Below are 23,042 nucleotides of genomic sequence, written 5' to 3' on the forward strand. Positions count from 1 at the left end.
CCCTTGATGCTATCCTGACTCCTAGCACAAAGACAAATAAGTTATTACAATATGCCCCAATTTGTAATAAAAATGTATTAAGCTTACATGTAAGAAAATAATAAATGACAATATGAATTGTAATTTACCTTGAATGAGATTCCTTAGTAGTTTTTACCAATGGCATCATTAATTTGTGTCACGCAACTATCACTCAATTCTAAAAACAAAAAACACATTCACTAAGTTATAATATACATATAATTTGATAAATGAATAAAAAAAGGTAAAAGTATTACCTTCTTCATATTTCTCAACATCCTCCAATAGTTGCTCAATATCCACACATATGTTAGATGCTCTCAACCAATCTTGAGCACATATTAAAACTTCCACAATTTTTGGACCCAAACTACTTCGAAATTGATCAAGCACCCGACCCGATGTACTAAAAGCAGACTCACTTGAAACTGTCGAAACCGATATAGAAAGAATATCCTTTGCCATTAATGCCAAAACCTTATATGTATCACTCTTAAGACTCCACCATTTCAAAATATCAAAAGCCTAATTATCTCTTTTTTTTATTAGGTGCTTCAAGATACATATATAACTTATATTTCCCCCAACATCATCAATCTCTTCTTCATCAAATTCATCATAAAGCTTTTTCATATTCTCATTATTCATGGTACCAACTTGATCATTACCATCAACATTCATGGAAGAGGTGGAACAATGATGCGAAGTAGAAGAAGCAACATAAAAGGCAAATAAACGTCGTAGCACATCAGATATATGATTATACATCTCATTCACCTTTTCAGGTTCACGAGGATAAAGTTTCTTAAGTGAGAAACTCACAAACCTTAATTTGTAATGCGGATCAAGAATAACAACAATTAACACCATGACATTTGTTTTTTCCTAAATCTCTATAATATTTGTCAAATATTTCTCTCATTTGAGAACTCATCAAAGAAAGTTCAATATCATCATCATTTTCCCACTCTAATAAAGAAGTAAGTATGGCTAATACCTCACGAAAATGCATATTTGTAGTCATATACAAACTACTAGACATTCTCTTAGTAGCTTCATAAAACTACTTCAAACAAATTTCTAAAACTTTGGCTTTCGCCAAATCATCTCTACTAGGAACACCATCCTTAACCTCCTTTTCAAACTCACTATCATCTTCTTTGTATCTATCAAATACTTTTTCAAATTTCAATGCATTTTCTAACATAAGGTAAGTAGAATTCCACCTTGTGGCCACATCAAGACAAACTGAACCTTTATGAAGAACATTCACGTGTTTAGCACATTCATCAAATAATTTCGCTCTAGAAAAAGAGCTCCTGACATATCTCACAACACCACAAATACTACTAATTGAGTTCTTCACCTTAGACAAACCATCTCACATAATCAAATTAAGAACATGAGCAGCACATCTCATACGAAAAAATTCACCTACAAGAACAAGTTTATCATATAGATTCTTTCTTAGATGACCAATGGCCACATCATTAGAACTAGCATTATCAACTGTGACACGTGAAATCTTATTTTCAATGCCCATTCTAATATACATGTCTCTAAGACTTTCCCAATGTCTTTACCTTTATGACTATCCATCAATTCCAAATTCAGAATTCTTTTATGCAATCTCCAATTGTCATCAATAAAATGTGCAGTTAAACACAAATAATTAAAATTCTGAATAGAAGTCCAACAATCAGTTGTGAGAACAATTCTTGATTTTAAACCTTTAAAAGTATTCTTTAATTGATCTCTCTCACAAATATAAAGCTTTTTGCAATCTTTAGCAACCATAAAACATGAAGGAATGAGAAACTGTAGACAAACAACACTACAAAAATATATAAATCCTTCACGTTCAACACAAGAAAATGGTTGTTCATCAACAATAACCATTTTAGCAAGAGCAAGTCTAGAAGAATTTTGGTCGAATTCCCAGTTTGAAATTGTTGCTGTATCACTTTGAGAACTCCTAAAAACAGAGATAAGTTTCTGTTTTTTATCAACATTGAGTGGATACTTTACACATGAGTTCAAATGTTTCCTCATAGATGAAGTTCCATTATTCACCTTATAGGTTAGAAGGTTATCACAATATTTGCACTTAGCTTGTACAACTTTACCCGTGTTTGGATCTCTGACATCCCAAAAGTGATTCCAGCATTCTGACTTCCTATTATCACCAACTTTGGAGGTTTCCTTTGTCTTGCTTGTAGCTCCATCTTTGCTTTCTCCATCCAAATCAATTGGATCACTCATTAGTAAGAGTTGTGTACCAAAAAAAGAGTATTATAACAATGGTATACAATTGACAAAAAAAGAAACTAATTATGTATATAAGACAACACCTTAATACCATTATTCAACCACTTTTCTAGTCACCAAAACAAGCATACAAAAGCTTAAAACCTTGGTTTAGCACCCACTATATCAGGACACCAAATTTTAGACAATTACAATAAGTAAACTAGTATATTCATCAATTTAGAACTTGGGCTTTAATAGATACAACAAAAAGCATCCTGCCTCAATTCTATATATAGTTGTGAAGAACAACAAAAAGCCTAAAATATTCTAGAGTTTGCAACATATGTATTACCTTAATACAAAATGTAATGGCTAATTCTTAGGACATTTGTTGCTATTTTACATTGTAGGAAGGAGATAGCATAAAAAAGTATTATTGAAAAAAACACTCAATATATCATATATTCTAGCAACATCAAATGAAATCAATATTAAATTTCTCAAAATTTTCGTCTAAATGACATGCAAATTAAGTATGTCTATAGATTATACTTCTCTTATATAAGAACGCCTAATTTCTCATAATTTTCATCCTAAAAACGTTTTTGAAGTTAAGAAGAAATGAAATAATCACCTGTGAGTAGGCTGAATACCGAATAACATCAAGCAATCATCAATATTCAATAATAACGCTGCAAATTAGAGATAGATACAGAGTGAGAGAAGAAATAATACGAAAAAATACATGAATTTCAGGAAAATTTAATCAACAAGCAAACCCTAAAAAACAAAATCTCTAATTCTAATATAAATTATATGATAAGATTTCAGAAGAAAAAGAAATAATGAAAGGAAAAATAATATACCTGAATTTGTTAAATGAAATCCAAGAGATTGATGTATTGATTGAGTGCTTCATGAATGAAGACGTGTGACAGGGAGAATGAGAGACAAAGAGTAACTGCAACTACTAGGTGGGATAGTTAGGGTTTCTAATTTTTGGCTCTATGTAAATTTTTTACGTTCAAAGTATTTTTTTTTAGTATGGGCTCAGTTTATTTGGGCTCTAATATTTTGGACAATATAATATTATGCGATTTCGGTTCTGGTTTCAGGGTACCTAATATTGGGACCGCTTTTAGTAGGGTACCCAACCGATTCCGGTTCCAAAATTTTGGGAACCGGAATCGATGTCAACAGGGTCCTTATTTTGCTACCCGGAACCGGAATCGCTGGGACCAGTTCTGGTTCCCCGTTCTTTTGCTCACCCCTAGTATACATATCTTTGGGAGAACCAAATTTAATAACTTATTATACATGTTTTTCAGGTAGATAAACTTAATTATTTAATATATATTTAAATTATTTTGTAATATTTTCAGGTAGGTAAAGTTGATATTTAATACCTAAACTATTATTTTTATTCCATTTTTATATCGATACTTTATTTTGTTTCAAAGACACCTAACACTTATTTAGGTTTCAATTTTTAGTATCCAGCCATTAAAAATTTAACAAAACTATTGATGAGAATTTTTTTTTCAATGCCGACATGGCAGTATCTTATGATTTCATGTCAACATCAATGTTAAGTTTGTAACGACTCTGTATCAAAATGAAACTTAAACTAAAAATTAGGTATGATTTTGAAATAAAATAAAGTTTACGTACCAAAATAAAAACAAAATAATAATTTAAATACTAAACATGTAGTTTACCTTAATATTTTTTTTGAGGTGGGGGTGGCCATGGCCCCCACTAGTCTGTTGCAAGTTTCGCCTTTGTTTGTGACATTATCTTAGTTTTATATGTTGAAATTTTTTATTTTGTAAGAAACAATAGTAATATAGTAAATTTTGATATTTTATAATTTCGTTTTACTATAAAATATTTTAGGAAATTCATTTTAAAAAGTAGCACACAACCTCTACATCTTTTGGGACGGACCTGTTGTCAGTTAACAATGGTTGATTGAGAAGCATTAACTTTTATTTTTATTGGACCATTACCTTCCTTTTTTGTTTCGATAGTTTCTATGATCGAAGAGATCACCAAACTACTCATCTTCTTTTTCTCTTTCTTTCCTTTGGTTTAAACTCGTCAAAAAAACTACCAATCTCCTCAGATCCCAAGTAAGTCCTAATAAAAACTTTTAGAATTGTTATTGTCCATCTTGATATCAACTTAAACTAAATTATGTTAATCTTCTGGTTAAACATATCGTTCTTGTCATTGGGATTAACTAGAGACCGCTTCATTCATTAAAAATTTAGCCTTGACGTTGCCTATAAATTTGGAATCTTATGTTTTTTAAGGAAAAAAAACTTTAACGTGCTACATCAATATTTTTAGTGACATCGAACAACAACATCCATGAATTATGATGAGAGTGAATTAAAAGATTAATGATTATAATGCAAATTTTAAAAGTTCAATAATCAAAGTGAATGTGGCTTAAGCATTCAGTGACCAATATTGTAGTTTGACCAAAGTTTCTTTAAAGAAAGTAGGTGTTTCTAAACTCCATCCCTAAAGATGAGGAGTCGAGTTAGGGTTAGGGTCGGGTTTTTGATCAATTCAAACAAAAAATATATATCCTCCATCCGATTTGACATTAATCAAATTTTTAGAGCATAAATTTGTTTCGACCGGATATAAAATAAATAGTTAATTAAAAATATTAAAAATTTTAAGGAAATTACATTATTTTTTGAAAGATTAAGGAAATTACATTATTATCCTCAGGTCTGATCGGATCAAAGTTTTTCCCCTTCACTCGAACTCAAACCCAAATTTTTTTTATAAAAAATCTGATCCTATCAAGTCGGATTAGAATCCTTCATATTCAAAATTGTCATCTTTATCCATCCCTCTCATGTTGCTTTCTCCCTCGATTCTTGAACTAGTACAAAATCGATTGTTCAATCGTAGCACGCAATGTATTTGTCAATCCTGTAGATTTCTGCATCAAAAGCTTATGAAGTTTTACTGACCACTGATGAATCTAACACTAGAGATTAAAGAGTGGGCACTCGACTGAACCAAATGAATTTTTAAGATAAACTATGTATTTAGTCATTCACTTATTATTTGATTTTATTTTGATTATTTTTTTTTTTTAAATTATACTTAACATTATGTTTTGATTCTGTTTTGGTAATCTACTATTAAAAACTAAACAAAACTATGAATATGATAAATTTTTTTCAATTATAATGTGGCATTATCTTTGTGAGACATCAATATCATTATTAATTTTTTAACGATAGGTGACCCAAACAAAACCACGAGAATATATGAACGACTAAATATGTAGTCGAATTGAGAGAAATAAAAGTTGAATGAAATAATTTTATTTAAATCAAATAGGAAATAGGGAGAAATTTTAATAATTAACATATTTAAATAATTTTAATATTTTCTAATTTATATAAAGTTTGTAAACTTCATAAAATTCTGAAACTTTTTTATTTATTTTTTAAAGATATTTTGCATATAGGGACTTGGTTACACCGACACACATGGTGGGACTCGAATCCACAGTAATCTGAATCAATGTTTTTAAAATCGGACCGGATATTGAACCGGTGAAGATACTAGTTTACTGATTCAACCGGGTTCAACCGCGATTGAACCGGATTTTATATAAAATATTTTTTAAAATTTTACATAATATTCAAAGCAATATTAATATATATGTAACACTTTTTTTAAGTTTACAATATTAAAAGTTATAAAAATATCACAAGTCATAACATATATAAATTAAAAACCATAAAATCAAGTGAAACAAAATGATTCAAATCAACTAAAACATAATATTTAAGGTAAAACATATTAAATAATAAATATAATTATATAACTATAATCAAAAAAATAAAATTGGTGCTTTAAAAATCATAACAAATGATGTCATTTGGTTTATTTTTTATTTTTTAAATAATTTCACATGGCTAAAAAACATAGAAGAGCATTCCAAAAGTTTAAAGAGTAAAAATATGAGAACAAAACAATCCCATATGGCTAAGAAACATAGAAGAGAATCCCAACTTACTTATATAAATAATAGAGGTAATTTGACATTCAAAATCATGAAGTCTTTTGGTGAGCACAGAGCGAACTGTTCTTTCGCTTAAATTAAGTTCAAATTTTAGGCTTCAATCGAACTTCTAAATTTTTTTTGAGTTCGAGCCTTTTCGAGGTCAAGTTTTAATATTATATTTCTAGTTCGAGTTGAACTTGATAATTTTTAGCTCGTGAGTTTTTGAGTTGAGTTGAGCTTACTTTTAAAGTTTTTGAGTTCGAGTCGAGCTCAGCAATACTCGAATTTGACTTGGCTCGTTGAACAAACGACGTCGTTTGGTTTATTTAAAAAAAAAAAAAGTGAATCGACGGTTCAAACTGGTTTTGTCGGTTTTCAGCCGGATCACTCCGATTTTACCGGTTTTCAGCCGGTTCATTGCCAGACCGATTTTGTGATGTAACCAGACAGGACAGGTCATCGGTTCACGATTCAACCGATTGAACTAACCGATCCGATTCGATTTTGGTAACCATGATCTGAATAGAAGTCAACGCCTTATCCATTAGGCCACGGGTGCTTTTATAACAAATACGATAACTATGTTTTTATTTAACTTCTAAAGTTTTTCCTAATTGAAGTAAATGTTTTTAAGCATTTAGAATTCCAGATATGGATATTGTCTTTTAACTTTTCTATAAGTTGGTATTAATTAACAAAGATTTTAGGGTAAATTACTTTTATTGGTATTAAACTATAAATTGGTTTTATTTTGACCATTAAAAAATTCTTAATTAGATTATTAAAATTTTAATTTAGTTTCAATCAAATTGCTGACGTGAAAGTTCAGTAAATTTATATAATAATATATTTAATCTTCATTATTTATATTTTATATCGATTTGATCTTAATTTTAATTAAAAAATAATTCAATAAATTTAATCCACTAATAATTAAGTAAAATAAGGATGAAATTGAGAGAACTAAATCTTGGGACCCAGGAGGTGTAGGCAACTTAACCAAGTTAATATTTGTAACACCCATAACCCGTATAATTATACCTATACAAATTATAGATGTCACCCAAATGTCGAAAACCATTTTACAATTCAAAAACGATTTAAAATTTATTTCCTTAAAATGACAACTGTTATTATAAAAATATTATATCATAAAAATTAATTTTCATTATAACCAATTAATTCAAAAGATTCTCTTTTTTTATGAATAGTGAACAGTACTCGTAAACAGCAACAATGTACAATGTACAGTGGCGATGAACAGTGGGGGAATCGGTTCCCTGTAGGGGGTATCGGTACCCCAAAATTATTTTGAAAAATCTCTTAATTCGTGGTTATTGTTAATACTACAATAACTTTCAAAAATACATATAAATTCAATAAAATTCCATTTTGTTTCCAAATTTGTTTAACAAAACAAATAAAACATTTATAATTACATGCCACTAATAAAATTAACATTTCAACTTAGGATGTCTTACTGATATTGAAATATACTTCTCGATCTTTGATAACGCTTTAAACTCTTTATTATTCCATTACTGACTTTTTACCTACGCGTGAAAATAATCACACGGTAAGTATAAACTTAGTGAGACAAATAAAACAATATACAATGCAATACAATTCATGCATGAATTTCAATGTCCAAATCAAAATGTCATAAAATTATGTTACATACATGTGCAATATTTTACCATTTAATACCATAAGCTCGTAAGCTTATTTTACCAATATACTTACCATTTATCCATAAGCTCGTAGGCTTATTTTACCAATATACTTACCATTTATCCATAAGCTCGTAGGCTTATTTTACCAATATACTTACCATTTATCCATAAGTTCGTAGGCTTATTTTACCAATATACTTACCATTATTCCATAACCATATACCATAGAAAATAGCCCAATATACAACCCTGAGGACTCTGGGTACACGAGTAATATACCTGCACCGTAGTGCTAAACCAGCACTAAGCTTACGCCATAGTGCTAATCCGGATAATACACATAAGATCGTGCCCACCACCTACACTAAGCTTACGCTATAGTGCTAATCCGGACATAAACCTGCACTTAGTGTCCTTACACACTATAGTGCTAATATAAACCTGCAGCTGCTATACTCTATGGCATGCCAACTATACTCTGTCCCTCAATGACTTACTTGGGCATATAGTCTATTTTATTTGATCCATCCATGGCAAAGTATATTATCAAATTTAACATTGGGCAGTTCATACCCGAAATAACATTCATGATAAAAATCATATATGTTCATGATAACATCATATGCAAAAATCAGTGATCAATGCATTTTATTTTCAACCTTTGACATATTTAGAATATATCAAATATATGAAAAATGACATAAATATCATGTCAACATAAACAAGGTCGACTTATTGCAAGTATTCCTGATGATGTATAAAACATCCATGTATAAATTCATGCATGTATTGCACTCACCTTGACACTTTATATATTTCAAAATATGCGTCTCACTATGTTTCACAATAAACCCTCTTGACTTGCTTCAATTACAAATCAATCATAATCTGTATAATTCACAATTTCATAACGATACATATGTTAGTATTTTAGTAACATAAACATATCCCAAAATAACTCTATAATATAATTGAAACTCATTTTCTTTCAAAATACTTAACACTTAATAATTCTTTTTAACATTTACACCAACTTTTCCAATTTACTCAAAATGATCCTTAACCATTTTACCACTTAAATCCTTTATACCAATAATTCCATAATTGAAATTATTTCCATTCAAATGCTTTTACAAAAGCATAATTACATTTAAGTACCCCAACTATGTGAAGTTGTACTTAAATCACAAATCTTTTCAAACTTCCAAAATAGTCATATTTCACATCTTACACTCATTTCAATTCCCAAACAACAATTTCCAGCATAGTACATCAACTATACAACACTTACACAACAACCCATCAATTTTCCATATTCAGACAACTCGTACTACCTTTAAAGAATCAATATTCTGTATTGATATATACACTGGAATTCAATTTCGTTTCTTCCGTTAAAAAATAGACTCTAATACGAATCTATCCATATAAATAACTCATTCTAATTCATTTTGTATAATTTATGGTGAATTTTCAAAGTTGATCAACATAATCTGTTTTGTAGAATCTGTTTTGTAGAATCTGCTGTCCGATTTTTCTGACCTTTCCTTTGTTAAAAATTCATATCTTTTTGTATACACCTTAAAATTGATCCCCGTTTGTTTCAAACAAAACTAGATCGATATATGAACACAATATATAAAAATAACCTCCAAATTATTTTTATATAAATTCTGGTGAATTTTCAAACCCACTATAAATCTCAAAATCTAAATTGTTTTCATAAACCTCATCCTTAGGTTCTTCATCAATTCTTACAACCAATTCTTTAAAATCAATTAACTCTTCAAAACCAATAAAACACAAGAATCAAAATCCCCTTCATCAACTCAAGATGAACTTGAACATGAACCCTAGTAATATTCATGTCAAAACGTAGAGAATTAAACGTAGAATATTTTTCCTAATCACACTGAAGTGTAATTCTCAACAAGATTACTTCAAAATTCAAAACAAAAATACTTACCTTGCAATCTTGGAGGTGTCGGTCTTGGATGAAGAAGAAGCTGAAGATGCTCCACCATATTTGATATTCTAATCCTATAATAGATCTAACACATGCTTAATAATATATCATAGAATTTTTTATTCAACACCATAGGAAATTCCATTTTTGCCCTTAATGAATCTTCCTATTAACCATAAAACCATGCCATCTAATCCTTATCATATTACAAAGTCAAATATGAATTATTTTGACTTTTATTTCCAAAATTCCCCTTAAATTTTCAAAAATTGTGTTTTGGTCACTAAATTCCACTGTTTCGATTAAATCTAAAAAATTGCACAATTCCAAAACAAATTTCTCTGATCCAAAATATTAAAATAATATTTCCAACCATTTTATAACATCCTTCAAATTTTCGTAAAACTCCAACTCGATCCGAATTACTAATTCCTTATCGGCTTTAACCCTTTCTAGTTTTTCTTTACTAAAATTTCAAATCCATAAATATGATTTCTATAAAACCACACTCTCAAGAGTAAACCATCTATTTATGGAATAAAATTCTTTTTAGGAAATTATCACTTAATTCCCTAAACTTTTTCCCAATTATTTTACTTTAACCATCAAACTTTTAAATTTTCATTTTGGTCATTGTCTAAATTTTTGGGGTATTGCAATATTTATTTTAGAGTTGATAAAAATATTTTTAGGTTAAACTGTAGTTGATGAAAAAAAAAAGAAAAAAATTAGAAACATATAAATAAGGATAAGATTGTGTGGTTTTCTCTTGAATCTCTTGTTGATGTAGTAGAATGCATTTGTATGACTGTTTTTAGTTTTGTGTTTGTAATCACTATTTCCCCAAATAATAATAATAATAATAATAATAATAATAATAAATATAAAAGGGTGTAAAATCCCTCGATATCTGGGGCATTTGTAGCAATCCAAATGCAACATCCATGTCTGCTCCATGTCACAACAGTAGCCGATTCAACCATTCCTCACCAGATCAGCAACCGTACAACAACAAAAAGGAATAAAAAATCAGAAAATATTTTTTTATACTCGTACAAAGGTAATATAAAAGCCCATCAGAAACATTTTGAAGGGGGGTTTTTCCAGATTTGAAAAAAAAAACAATACAAGCATTGAAGGTTTTTCCTTTTCCTTTTTATTTTCCAACAATTCCTTTTTTCTTTCTAAAACAGCAAATAAGAAGAAAGGGAGGGGCGTAAATTTTACCTTTGGTCGATTGCGTACCCCGTCGGAGCCTAGTTCGCCGGAGAGACAGGGGTAATGTCGGTGAAAATGTAGTTTTTAGGGAGTTTCAGCCAAGATCTTTAGCCCCAAATTGAGATTTTAGGTCTTGGTTTAGGGAATGTTTGATTTTATCTTGGTTGAGGGTTGAGCGTGGACAAAAAAACAAAGAAAGGGGAGAGTTTTTTTTTTGTTTAACATGCTTCTGTAAGACGATAATGGGGGTTAATTTTAAAACTTTTGGGTAAATCATGTGTTAGGTCTTCCATTTCCAGTGTATTTCATGCTTTTGTCGCCAAAATAAAGGGTTAATCGCATTTAGGTGCGTCTATTTGTATTTTAGTCACTATTCTAGGGTTAAATTACTCTCAGGTCCTCAGTTGTTTAGAGCTTCTTTGCGTTCTTGTCACTTAATTTAAGGAAAAATCATGAAATGATCCCCTAAGTTATGTGTGTTTTTACATATTAGTCATTATGTATTATTTTGTTTTATAGGAAGCCGTCTTAGCTCAGTCGGTAGAGCGCGTGGCTTTTAACCACGTGGTCGTGGGTTCGATTCCCACATACGGCAGCGAAGTTGAATGTTGTCTGGCATTCTTTTTCTGACTGTCGAAAGTCTTTCACGGAAGCTGCTCTCAACCTGGCGTTAAGGGTAGCCTATTACCCTACCTCTCCCTTACCTCATTGAATATAGGAATAGGGTTTTGTTGTTGTTGTATTATTTTGTTTTATTTGTTATGATATTGACCCTATGCTTTGTTTCATTTTAATTTAATCATTTAGTTATGCTTTTATTTATTTCAAATTAACCACTAACTTTTATTTTCTTATACTATAACCATTGTTATATTTATTTATTTATTGCTATTATTCGAATCGATTTTGTGGTGACCCGATCTAGGGTACTATCCACATTATTATGGTTTAGACTCCATCAAAATCTAGCCACTAACCGATAACCACTAACCACTAACTTGTTATTTATTTATTTTATGTTCGAACCATAGTACGACCTTACGATGACCCGTTCGGGGTATGACTCACATTATTTACGGTTTGGGTTAAACATTAAAAATTAACACTAATATTTTTTAATTGCTCTTTTATTTTTTTATTTAAATTTTATACACATTTAATTTTCTACCCTTTACTTTTTTATTTATTTAATTTCTGTCCTCTAATTTCATTACAATAATTTTCTATTTTTTTCCTTTATTTTTCAGAACTTTAATTTTAGCCCTTTAATTATTGCACTTTATTTTTTTATTTTATTTTAGTCCCATGAATATATATATGCATGTTTCATATTTTTTTTATCACATTGAATGCCTTATTTTGTTATTTTTCATTTTAGTCCTTGTTTTTTCTATTAAAGTCCAAACCTTTACCATCTAGCATGATTAATTAAATTTGTCAAAATATTTGTTCACTTTGTCTAATATGTCTAAGCTCTAAAATATATTTATGCTTGCTTACTTTATCTAAATTCACAATTAGATAGATTGTAATATTATATTTAATTCTAAGATTTAATTTTGTTTGCACATTTAGATCTAGATATTTCAAATATATATGAAAGCCTCGTAAGCATAACTCGACCAATTTCATAATTGAATTAAAGATAATATTTATTTATTTTAAAATATTAAGAAATGATCGTCTTAAGGTAACTAGATGCTCTATTCCAGTATTTTAAAATAAATAACTATTCTACTAGACAACTTAAAAAAATCAAATATGCTTAAATTAAATCAAGAATAAAAGGAAAATGAAATGTTCCTTTGTTTGAATTTGTCGAGACAATTCGTCTAATTTTTATAAGGGATTTGGTCTCGACCCTTTTAAATAATTGAACATCCCTTATCTTATTTTATCTTATTTTTTTATTTCGTTTTAACTTAGGCACTATTATTTCTGCTTTTATTAATTCTATTTTGACACTGATTCTTTTTATTATTTTATTTTAGTCACTGATTAACTTCTGATTTGGCTACTATTTTTTATTTTATCATATTCTAGTCCCTACTGCTAAAATGCAAATATTAAACGTTAATACAACCTTGCGATGACCCGCCATGGGATATGATTCGCATTATTCATGTTCCGGGTAACAATAAAAAAATTAACCCCCTAACTTATAATTTTATATTTGGTTGTTTAATTACTATTATTTTTATTTTTCCCTTTAAAATTATGTTATTTAATTTCTTCTTAAAATTATTAATTTTTACATTTTAGTCATTTCAATTCCAGCTTTTAATTTTCTGAACTGTCTTAATTTAGTTTTATATTCTGATTTCTTTTATTTTAGTCCTTTACTTAATGTTTTAGTATTGACTTTGCATTTTTTTTATTTTAATTTTGTCCTTTGTATTCATTAATTACTTTTAATTTTTCTCTTTAATTCCAATTTCTTTAATATAGTCTTAGAATTTTAGGTTTTAATTTAAACCTTTTGATTTATATTTAGAATATTTTAGTACTAATCTAGATTACTTAATTTAGGTCTAGTCCTTAAATTTAGACTCCTTTAAATTTGGTCCTTAAACTTTTAATTTAGGAGAATTTTTTATTTAGTCCTCACTTATGCTCGAGGTTCTGAATTAATTATTCAATTGTTCATAATTGATTAAAATTAATTTAAGTTAATATTAGATCCTACATTTTTAGGTTTGCTTCTCTAGGTTCTTTAATTTTCATAATTTGACACTTTAAGATAAAGAAAGCCTTAATCTACCTTTAGTTTAATTAGGGTGAATAAAAATTGTTTGATTACATCATCTTTAAAAACCCAAGGCAATGTTCATATATTAGGGGATCAATAGTATATCTGTCGCAAGTATGCTCAGGGGGTTATTACTGGTGATTCCCGAAATAGGTCGACATCCTTTTCAAGAAGGCATCATGATTTCTAAAATATCGACTAAATGTCCAGTTATTGGGCACAATAGTTGATCTACTGCATTCATGCAAGGGGCGCATGCTATTGGTTTTAATAAACAAATACCCTTTTTAACTTTGCTTTCTTAATGATTTTTAAATTAAATAAAGTTTGAACTCAAAATTTTAAATTTTATATACAGGGTAATCAACTAGGTACCAATTTTTGGGTGTTGTGGGGGTGTTAATCCTTCCCTGACATAAATGACTCTTGAACCTATTTTTTAGTTTTTATAGACCCTAAACTTGGTTTTTTGATAAAAAAAATAAAATGTTTTATTAAAATCACCCAATTTTTATGGTGTCCCAATAACACCTTAAAATGATTGGTGGCGACTCCTCACATTTTTAAATCTTTTCAAAGAAAACCCGCAAGCTGTACCAGTTTTTTCCCACCTGGGTAGAAAACGATGTCGATAGCTTGGCAAGGACCTTTTGTTTTCTAAAACAACTTGAGAGTCGAGCCACGAGTTGGCTACCCTATATTTAGGATTCTAGAAATTATAACTTCGATCTTATTTAATTTAAAGTTCATTATGTTATTTCAAAGAAGAAAAAAAAAGATTTTCTCCTGGTTAATGCTTACACTTATGTGAATATTTAGGACTGATGCATATCATAGTTCTAAACCTGAGCTCAATCCCGATTTATTTAAGTAGGGGGAAACGTCACACCTCATGGGGGGCATTGGGCTTCCTCATGTGGGTATGAAAAATTACCTCTGGAAAGCATCCTAAGTTGCCTGTTCTGATATCAGGTCTGAGGCACGCTTTTAGCGGTCTGATCCCCTGAGCTGAATGTGATTTGTAAGTATGTAATGGGCCAGAATCGGAGTCAACCCTAACAGGTTGTAAATATGGCCTCATATAGAGAATTTAGTAAACCTACCCTGCTACAGCTATGTGGAAAACCTAAGAGAACTAGAACGCATGTGGTTAGGACTCTTAATTTCCTTTGTATGCTTTATTTTTCAGTCTCAATTTTGAGTCATATTTAATTATTTTTTACTAAAATTACATTTCTTTGAATAATCATTTTAACTAACTTGATTCATTTTGTCTTGTTTCTACTAACTTGATTTTATTTTGTATTGTCTTGTGCTTTGTTGTATTTTTCTCATAAATATTGCATATCCTTCATAGGTATTGATCCCAAGAATAATTAATCTTTTAGAAGGCGATTGAAAAATAATGCCACAACAATGACTTTCACTAGGTTAAATAGAATTTCAAAGATTCTCTACATAGATCAAGTAGCGTCAAGAGATAGTCTATTTACTAAGGAGAAAAGCAAGACATTCTATCTACAAAAGAGAAAAGCGAGTCCTAATAAGATTCGATGCTGAAGACAATGTTGAAGGAGCTGGACAACTTGAAGATGAACCAGATTTTGACTTCCCTAGTATAGCATGACATTGTCAGTTTTTCAAGAATTGTTCAAGGAACAGTTATTTTTTAGATAAATTCCTTTTTTTGCATTTACATTTTACATTTTTACATTCCCATTTTTCCATCTTTGCATTTGCATGTACATCTTTGCATCTTTACATTAGCATCTATACATTGTATATCTCATGATATACATTGCATCTCAATGTGCATTAATCACGACTCCTGGGAGTAACTCGTGGTGAATCTTGTGTTAGAAGTTTTCAAGTTAAATTGAAATCACCCCAGTCATACTTAGAAAAGGATTGGGAGCTATGGACGTGATGTTAGTGTCGTCTGAAGTTTGAGCCACATCATTGAGATCTGTGGAGCATCGAAGCTCAAGGTCCAAAATTAGTTTGACCCAGGGGTATTGACCTTTAATGTGTAATGAGACATTTTGGTGCCAATCAGGAAGAAGTTATTCCATCCACTGTGAAACCTTATTGCACTAGTTTTCTCCTGTTTGAACATGTTTTTGTTCTTTTTTGTATACTTAATAAACATTTGGTTGATTGAACTTATGTCATTTTCCAAGGTATGAGCAATAAATCAAGGTTTAATTTTGCAATTCTTTGAATATCGAATGAGTTAAAGGTTCTTTTACTACTTCATTAATTATATACTTTTAACAAGTGACAATTTTAGACCTTCCATACCCCATCCAAAGCAGAAAGAACCATTACTTGGTTTCTTACCTGAAATAACATATGTTTACTAAAATATTGAACCTTGAAATCATCACCCTTCGAAACAATAAAGTCATGCCCTTATCCTCCTCGAGGCACCAAAATTCGTACTTTTACCTTCCCAGACAGAGCTAACCTTTCCATAACATTACCATTTTAAGAATTATGACTTTAAAGTCACACATTTCCCTTTCTAGACACAAAACTAAAATTCATTTCCCAACCTCAATAAAACCGGGAGGCATAAAGTACAATATGCTCACGGGCACGAGAACCATTCCCACAAGAAAGACAAGATTAAGTGTCACATATCAAAATTTTGCAAGATTATTCAAATAATTGGGGCATACTAGGAGTGATTGGAAGAAGGAGAAATAAAGAAAATAATTGAGATAATTCTATCATGCAATAATTACATTGTTTTCATGTAAATAAGGTTAATCTTTAACAGTCGTCTCCCCTGAGGATACCTCTTTTACAAGAACTTCCGTGTATTAGATGATGAACAATTTTTTTTTATTTATCCTTTAAAAAAATATTTCCCTTGTTGGCCCTATTTGAGCCTGAATTATTTTCTTCTGATTTAACCTAACCAAGGATCACCCTCCACACTAGGGGGCAAGGTGAAGGAAATCTGCTTACAAAGGCAAGGCATGGCAAAATAAAGAAAGAAATAACAAGATACCACAAGGTGGACTAAACATGAAGCACTCAAAGATCAAATCGAGTTGACAACACAGAGAAAAAAAAAGATACAGAAAAAAGAAGAAGAAAAATAAAAAAGAGAGAAAAAAAAAAGAAAGTAAGAGAGAGAAAAAAAGAAAGCAAGAGAGAGAAAAAAAATAAAGAAAAAAAGAAAAATACTTAAGACGAGTGATTCAATAATGCTTAAACCACAAGGTTGGTCAAGTATGACTAGTTCAAAGATCCAGATTTAATAAGAAGATCAAGAATACGATGGCATAGCGAGAGGGAGATGAACTCTAGGGTGAAAACCCAAAATGGATATTCTAGGGGTTCCAGGAAAATGAAGAAAATGAAATGGTTATAAGAAGATTCAAATCGAGCAAGACAATATTGAAGACAACATAATGAATTAATCCTTGGTTCGATACCCCTTAAACACTTATTTGGGCCTATTTATCACTTCTTTAATAACCATGAGCCCTAACCTACATTACATGCCTGAAAAGTCCCTTCTAATCATACATGGATTTCTAAGTGGAGAGACTATCTTCATATTTTATTCTGACCCTAATGGTTAATTTTATTTGTAAAAAACATAGTTTTATAAAATCTTTAAAGCATGATAGGGAAACAAATAACAAAAGAAGGGTTCAAGACAAAAAAATTTAGATGACGGCTTGAAACCAAAGGAGAATTCGAGTTGAAAACCTGAAAAAATGATTCGAATTTGAAGATTGTATGACTATTGCGAAGTAACTGGTCTTATACATCTCTTGATAAAGAGCTGCACAACCTAAAAGCACTCACGAGGGCTGAAAACCAATGAATAATTTCAGAAGATGAGCATAATGATAACTTTTCATCATCAATGATGCAAGATTTCAACCAAAAAAAACCAACCTGAAACACATTACCTCCTCAAATTAACCTGAAACACATTACCTTCCCAAGTCAGCCTAAGCCTTATATATCAACATTAATCTTTATACTTGTCAAATGTATATGAATTTCAAATGATTACAAGAGAATTTGACTTATTTGATATTCAATGAACTATTGTTTTACAATTTGTTTTGATTGTGAGCCTGAAGAAAATATAAGCATTTTTTAAATTTATTTATCAATTTTTCACATTTCTAAAATTGAAAGAGGAAGAAAAATGTTTTCAAAGAGGACAATCTCAAGTGAAAAGGGTCATTGAGGCTAGTGAAGCTTATTCTACCTCAATCGGGGGAAAACAAACAATAACAGATGAATGAAGACAATTCACAATCTTAAAGACTGGAGGATAAAACTTCTAACACTTTCTCGTGACGTTATCGGTAACCCATCAAGAAGGAGATGGTTGTCTTGGTGGAAAAGGGCACATATCTCAGCTCATAGCAAAAATTCAAGACATTTTTGTTAGAAGAATTGATCACTTCTTAAGTGTCCATGGCATCATTAAGGTAAGCGCTCAAGCTATTTGATAACATTGTTGTTTAGTGACACCAAAATGAGACCATTTGAGATTCAAATATTTTGGCACGAATAGAACCATGAATGTCTGCATTGGGGGCATTACCAAAACCAAATCTTAATAAGATAACAATATTCAAATCAAACAAACATGGTGAATGAGCTTAGCCATTTGGAGTGCCAAGGGAAGAATGAAAAAAAACAGAGCCAACCTGGAGAAATAAATTATTCATGTTTTAGTTGGAAGACCTATCTTGAGAAACAAATTTTATTGAGCGATCGAGTCAGAGACAGAAGTGGTATCGAATCCATATACCTGATCATAACAAGAATAAAAAGAGAGAAAAAAATTCATTTTAAATGAAGATAGAAAACAAAAACCATAAGATGATCAGGCTGACTCCCAAAAGATTGCAAACATGAGCTGTCAAGTTGTTACGTCGATATTGAGGCAGGATCCATTCAAATATGATCAAGTGAAGGTAGAATGAGGTCTTCACTTTGAAGCAAAAAGAAGAATGATCAATATTTCTGCATACAAGAAAGTCATGCATTACATTAAGATACATTTAAGTGCATTCATATTGTCATACATATACATAATTCTTACAGATTTTCTAAGGAAATAAAAAAAATCAGAATTCAAGCCTCAAATAAAGGGAATTACATTAAGAGTGGCAGAACCTCAAGAATTGAGGAACTCAATACACAGAACAATCATTATTTTTGAAGTCGAACATGTTACCCAGCTAAAGTGATTTTTTTAAAAAAAAGGAAAAAAAAAGAAACTAAGTTAGATTTTTAGAGGTTTCTTGACATGTTCTAATGAATTTTTAAAGAAACTGTGAGCACGATTTACAAATCGAAGCCCAACCAAACTAGACTAAACCCTAAACTAGCCTCGAACTGGACCATACTCGACCCATAATTGGGTCTACCCTAACCCAACTAGGTAGCCGCCCAAACGCCCCCAATAAGCTCCTGCTGAACCTCTGCCCCAATCCCTGCCAGAGTCACTCTCCATGCTCAAGCCATCATCTGCCACCGTCAGAACTCCTGCAACAAGCAAACCAAACTCACACTCCACGGAACATATCAAAACATCCAGCAAGCAAACAAAATAGGATCTTTTTTTATTTTCATGTAAAACGGGTATAAATCTCGAGCCACACTAAAATGGGATTTCTATTTTTTTATTCAAAAATCAAGAAAAATCAGAAAATATAAACGAAATTGGCAAGGTTTTATTTCTTTTCGCTGATTTTTTTTATTATTCTATTTGTTTAGATTTAGAAAAAAAAGTTACCATTCGGTCGAAGCCTTCCCCAACGGCGGGGACCACCGTTCACATATCCGAACGGTGAAACGGGAGAAGCAAAAGCGGATGACAACATACCCTGAAATCGTGACGATCGCACGGTGAACGGCGGAGATCGGGCCCGAGAAAATGGAATGGTCTTTGGCCATTTCACAACGATCGGAGCATCCCCTGACGAAATAGAGCCTGATCCATAACCACCGTGATGAGATGAATAAGCCCCGAAATTTTGGTGGCCAACGACCACCGTCGACGGCAACAGTTGGGCCGACGGCCGACGATAACAAAGGCGAACGACTGTGTTTAGAGAGAAGAGAGATCTTCTTTCTCTACCCAAAGCAAAGAAAAAAAGGAAAATGAAATCTAAGAAATAAAGGGGATTTCCCCTATTTATAGACATGACAAAACGTTATCGTTTTGGCACCTGCCTGAGCACCCTAAAATGACGTCATTTTGTTTACCCTTGATGTTGTGCGTTTTGGTCTCAGTGGTCCAATCACACGCGCGATCCTCTCTAGTTTTACCCGAGTCCATTTTGATCACTATGTTTTGTTCTTTTCATTTTTATTTTAAAAACTAATGTCCTCATTTCGTTATTTACCATTTTTATTTTTCAATATTAATGTTTGGTTTATTTGCTTTTAGGCCATCCAACCTTTGTCGAGTTTTATAGTTCGGTTACTAGACCGTGCACTTTGATTTCCTTCGATGGCAGCCTTATGATATTTTCTTATTTGCACTTTTGCCTTCCATAGTTTCCGCATATTTAAATTTAAGTCACCATTGCTCGTTTTTTCTATTATTTTGATTTTCACACTTCTTTTTCTTTTATTTCATTTTGGTCCTCAGGTTTGCTTGTTTATTTTTTACTGTAATATTCCTTTTGATTTGTTTTTTATAATGTCCTATTAATTTATTTTAATATTGTTTCCTTGTTTATTTAACTTTTCATTATTAATTAGTTGTGTATTTGATTTCCTCTATCGTTTTTAATATATTTCATTTTTTTTCTTTTATATATTATTTAGTTTTATCTTTTCCTGATGTGTTTCTTTCTTCTTCTTTTTTAATTAATTTTTACTCCATTCACATCTATATATCTAGGTTACTGTATTTGAAATCCTATTAATTTATTTTAATTTTATTTCCTTGTTTATTTGATTTTTCATTATTAATTAGTTATATTTATCCTAACTTTTTATTTCCCTTTAAATTTGTCGTTTGCTTCCTTTGACTTTTTTGCTCTTTAGTTAAATTTCCTTTTAAAGCATGTTGATTTACTACCCTTTGTTTCTTTCCAATTTTATTTTAGTTTTCATTTTATTTTGCATGTAATTACTTTAAATTTACTTTCTATCATAATCCACATTTGCATTAACTTACTCTATTATACATTTATTTATTAAGTTTTGATTCCCTTTTCTATGCTCATTTATTTCTAAGGATTTTTTTCTTTTTTCTCCTTTGCTTACGTGTATATGTATGTATATATTTAAAATTTCTATTATTTTATTATCATTAAATATTGTGATATGTTTTTACTATATTTACATTATATTTTACATTTATTAAATATATATTATATTACTTATATTATATTATGTACATATTACATGTTTTTATTTATGAATATATCGAACACATTTTATTAGTTTATGATAATATCTTACATTGAGAGTATATGATAAAATAATTACTTATTCTTAGCCTTTACCTTAATATTAATTTTAATTTAGTCCCTATTGCATGTTTAGTTTATTGTCTTTTAGTTTAGTAATTTTATATTTATGCAACTAGGTCCTTTTATTTTATCTTTATTTTTATTTTATGTTTTTTTACTGTTTTTATTTTTTATTTTTATTATTTTTATTATTTCTATTAATTGTTTTAATATTTTATAGTTTTATTTCTTAGATTTAGCATTCGAATCAAACTTAGAAATTAGGATGACAATTTAGTTTAATTAGGGAGCAATTCGAGTCAAGTTTTCGCATTATACGACCGGTTACTCGAATCGATTGTTCGGTTCTAAAATTATTTAATATTTAATATTTTTCTAAAATATTTAGTGTACTAATTTAGGTAATAATTAGATTTTAATTAGCCCCTAACTTTAGAAATTAATAATTTAGGTCCTAAACTTTTAAATCTTTTAGAACTCAATACTTTAGACCTTGATCCTTTTAGTCCCTCGCCTTTGATTAAACTCTTAATATTGACATAATTAAATAGGTTAAATAGAGCCACCATTTTAACTTTGATCTCAAATCAGTCTCTTAATTTAGGGGATAATTCGAAGTGGCTCTCGCTTAAAAGCTCGAGGGACCATTTCGGTTATTCGACTAAATAATTAATTAAAATCAAATAGGATTAATATTAGAGCACACATTTTAGATTTAAGCCCTTAGGTTCTTTAATCTTCATAATTTGTTACCGTAAGTTAGAAAAAGCCTTAATTTATTTTTAGTATAATTAGGATAAAAAAAATTTTGCTTGATCACATTGTTTTATAAATCTAAGGAACTGTTCACTTATTAAGGAATTAATAGTATATCTCCCACAATCATGCTCAGGGTGTGACTACTGGTAATTCCCTAAATAAGTCGACATCTTTTTCAAAATCGCATCATGTTTTCTAAAAAAGAGGCAATGTTCGGTTATTAGGCATAATAGTTGATCTCCCGCATTTACGCTCGGGGGCGAATGTTATCGATCTCGATAAACAAATACCCTTTCAAACTCTGCAACCCTAATGATTTTTAAATTAAATAAAGATCGATCTCAAAATTTATGATTTTAAATATAGGGTAATCAATTAGGTACCAAATTTTGGGCGCTTGTGGGGTGCTAATACTTCCCCCACGCGTAACTGACTCCTGAACCTGATTTTTGGATTTTCACAGACCCCAAACTCAGTATTTTAATAAAAATAAAATATTTTATTAAAACCACCCGGTTTTATGGTATCCCAATCGCACCTTAAATGATTGGTGGCGACTCCTCACATTTCGAAACATTTTTCAAAGAAAAAACCCCTGAGTTGGTATCGGTTTTTCCCTGCTCGGGAAATGGTGTCGATAGAAACTAAGCCTAATTTTTAGGGGTTTCTTGATGATAACTGTAAATGAATTTTTTAAAGAAGCCAAGTTTGATTTTCAAAAGTTTCTTAATGATAAGTCCTTCGGACCTCGTATCATGTAGTTGCATTATTCTGGTGATTTAATGTGCATAAATGTCAAAGCAACAAGAAATAATGAGTGCTTCCCTTCCATTAGTTATAATGTTGAGCCAATGTAGAGTTCATAAGGGTTTTTATAAATTTTAATTTC

General features: G+C 30.4%; 1 non-coding gene across 1 annotated transcript; it reads left to right on the forward strand.

Moving 5' to 3' along the window:
- The first annotated feature begins 11,692 nt into the window (after positions 1–11,692).
- TRNAK-UUU lies at positions 11,693–11,765 on the forward strand. The gene has a single exon. It is a non-coding gene; the product is annotated as a tRNA-Lys (tRNA).
- The last annotated feature ends 11,277 nt before the right edge of the window (positions 11,766–23,042 follow it).

The sequence above is a fragment of the Hibiscus syriacus genome, unplaced genomic scaffold (assembly GCF_006381635.1).
Source record: "Hibiscus syriacus cultivar Baekdansim isolate YM2019G1 unplaced genomic scaffold, ASM638163v2 tig00111210_pilon, whole genome shotgun sequence".
Taxonomy (NCBI): domain Eukaryota; kingdom Viridiplantae; phylum Streptophyta; class Magnoliopsida; order Malvales; family Malvaceae; genus Hibiscus; species Hibiscus syriacus.